This window comes from Heptranchias perlo, chromosome 20 (genome assembly GCF_035084215.1).
Source record: "Heptranchias perlo isolate sHepPer1 chromosome 20, sHepPer1.hap1, whole genome shotgun sequence".
In the NCBI taxonomy this organism is placed as follows: Eukaryota; Metazoa; Chordata; class Chondrichthyes; order Hexanchiformes; family Hexanchidae; genus Heptranchias; species Heptranchias perlo.
The window spans coordinates 39,894,018-39,897,095 of record NC_090344.1 but is presented as its reverse complement, the minus strand read 5'-3'; positions in this window follow the sequence as shown (position 1 = coordinate 39,897,095).

Genomic DNA, 3,078 nt, shown 5'->3' with positions numbered 1-3,078 from the left:
GCTGACCAAGTTAGGTCATTGAAGCGCTTCCTGCACTGGACCCAGGTGTGGGAGATGTTGCTGCTGCTGGTGACCTCTTCTGCCACCTCGAGCCAGGCCTTCTTGGTGGCAGAGGCAGGGCACTTCCTCCCGCAAGATAAAACACTTCCCTCCTCCTCCTCACTCCATCCAGTAGCACCTGGAGTGAGGTGTCGCTGAACCTTGGAGCAGCCTTTCCCCTGTGCTGCTCCATTGTGGTTTCTGGATCCTTTGGAGCAATGGCCCATTGAATAGAGCTCCTCCAGCTGACAGCCTGTGATATGGGTGCGCAGTCCGCCCACTGCACAGCTTTCTGATGGCAAATCCGGAAGCCACCAATTCAATCGCGATAGTGTGGGAAATGGACATATTTTGTTGATCAGGTTAACCACGTGCCCATTCACCCCCCAACCCCCGCTGCCATCCCATCTCCATTCTAAAATCGCTGCCATTGACTCACAAGATAGGCGCTGATGTTGATAGCTGTTAAGCCATTGATAAGGTAGATAGAGAGAAACTATTTCCTCTGGTGGGAGAGTCCAGAACAAGGGGGCATAACCTTAAAATTAGAGCTAGGCCGTTCAGAGGTGATGTCAGGAAGTACTTCTTCACTCAATGGGGAGTGGAAATCTGGAACTCTTTCCCCGAAAAAGCTGTAGAGGCTGGAGGTTAATTGAAAAATTCAAAACTGAGATTGCTAGATTTTTCTTTATGTAAGGGTATTAAGGGATATGGAACCAAGGCTGGTAAATGGAATTGAGGTACAGATCAGCCATGATCAAATGGAATGGCGGAACAAGCTCGAGGGGCTCAATGGCCTACTCCTGTTCCTAAGCCCATTTGACTTGCAGGGGTACAATTCCAAGGTGACCAATAGCCTTTCAGTCCCTTGCCCAAGGATACCTTGACTATAGATGGCATCATAGCTAAAGTCGACCCTGTCCTTATCTGAAACCCTCACTGGCACTTCCCACCAGGGTAACTGGATAGCAGTAAGGAGCAGGAACTCCGACCGGGTTTTTCCATTTCTTAACCCAGAGGTGCTGAGTCCAACTGTAGCACCACAATTTTTTCAGTGGACACAAATAGTTTGCACAAGTCTGTTTTTAACATTTAATTGTGCTGGCAGTACCTGTAAAGCTGTCTCAAAGTTCACCCTTTGTTCTTGCTTCGCCTCCTTTGCTCTTCATTATTTATGACTGCTCATGTTTTATGTTATGCACTGATGGTAATGTTTCAGCTTTTCCTTTTGCAATTTGCGACTAATTAGAATTTCCAGGTCTATAATTTTTGATAATAAATGAAATATTAGGGGGTAGTGAACTTTATGGGTGTAAATATTCCGTGTATGATGACAGTGGGTAAGAAACAAGTGAATCTTTCCACTAGTGTGACAGACAGAATGAAACAATTGTCCAGGACAAAGCTGAATTACTGTCTTGCTTTCTCCTTTCATCTTGCTTTTACCTTTGACTAATGTATCTCTATGGTGGTGCTCACGGTGAGTTGGATGACACACAGTGTTTTATACGGACAGAAGTGTTATATCATGCGATACGTAGTATATTATAATTCTCCTGCCAACATGGATCTGTGATTTTAATTTCCTGTCCTCTGAAGGCCACAAAATCTACTTTCTAAGAAGTCCTGAGGTGAGTTAGAAGCTAATTGCTATTGTAAACATCCCAAAGTCAATTAGAGATTGTTTCCTTTTCCTTTTTAAGATGTTAGTTATTGATTGGCTGGCACCCTCTCTGTACAGTTGAGATTTGTTGCTGTTTTATATGGTACTTGAGTCGATCATGGCCACGTCTGCCATAGATTTCGCATTTACAAGACTTTTTGCTTACATAACAGCAGTGACTACACTTCAGAAATAATTCATTGGTAGTGGTGCACTTTAAGACATCCCAGAGACGTGATAAGGCAGAAATCAAGTTTCTTATTCTTTCTTTCAAGTGTGATGGATGCGCTTATCAAAAAACTTTTATATGCGGATAGATTTATGTATGTGATCATTATAATATTTTTTGAAGGACAAATTTAATGTTTCCATTTGTGAAACAGTCTAGGGGGAAGATATGAAAAGCTCCACTTGTGGACTGATTTGGATGTGAAAAAAATGTAGGTGTAGCTTTTCAAGTGTCCCACTTGAATAAATGTCAAAAAGGAAAAACTGAATTTTTCGGTGATAGCTTGTGCTGACGGTGCTGTGGAATCTGCCCAACTCCTACTGCACAACCAACGGACAACACAACTACAGGCGAGCTCACAACTCATGACTTTTTCTGAGCAGTGGACATTCCCCAGTGGTAATATGTGACGAGGAAGGGATAGATTCAGCTGGGGCAGTGCTTTGGAGCAACTGCTCGCTCCTTACAATGAGGAGAGAGGGAAAAGTACAGAGAATCTTGCAGTTCATTGCTGTGATGCTAACTTTTATGCGGCATCTTTAATTTAGCAAAACTTCCTGAGACACTTTATAAAGGGGATCAGACATGGAGCAGGAGTTGAGAAAAGAATTAAAGGCAGTGCCCGAAGAAATAAGTTTTGAGGAGGCTTTTGAAGCTGGGTTGCTTGGAGTTAAGAAGAGAATTCCAGAGTGCGATGGCTGAAGGTGGAGTGGGAGTGGGTGGCTCAGCAATCAGATATAGATTTTTTTTCTGATACCTTCTGAACAGTGTCAATGACAAATCGTGAAACCTCCTTGCTTTGCAGCATTTCTTGCATGAAATTTCAAAACCTGCACCTCACCGAGGGCCCTGTTCCACAATGTCACAGTCGTCAGTAGCACAAATAGCTGTGCCAAACTCAAGTTGCTCTTATTTGCAGTGACGGTCACTGCTTTTTTTGTAAATAATTTGAACCAGTTTCTGAGAAGATAAACAGTTTCCAGTATATCAGTGGATTTGCAAACTGCCCCTGGGTCTCTGAACCAAAATTAATCTTGTGTTTCCAACAACCAGACCGTGTCAATGCTGTTACACCACAGGTTTTTAAATTGGGGTCCTCACACCTGAGGGATCCCAAGAGAGGATCCCAGAAGGGTGCAGCAAGATC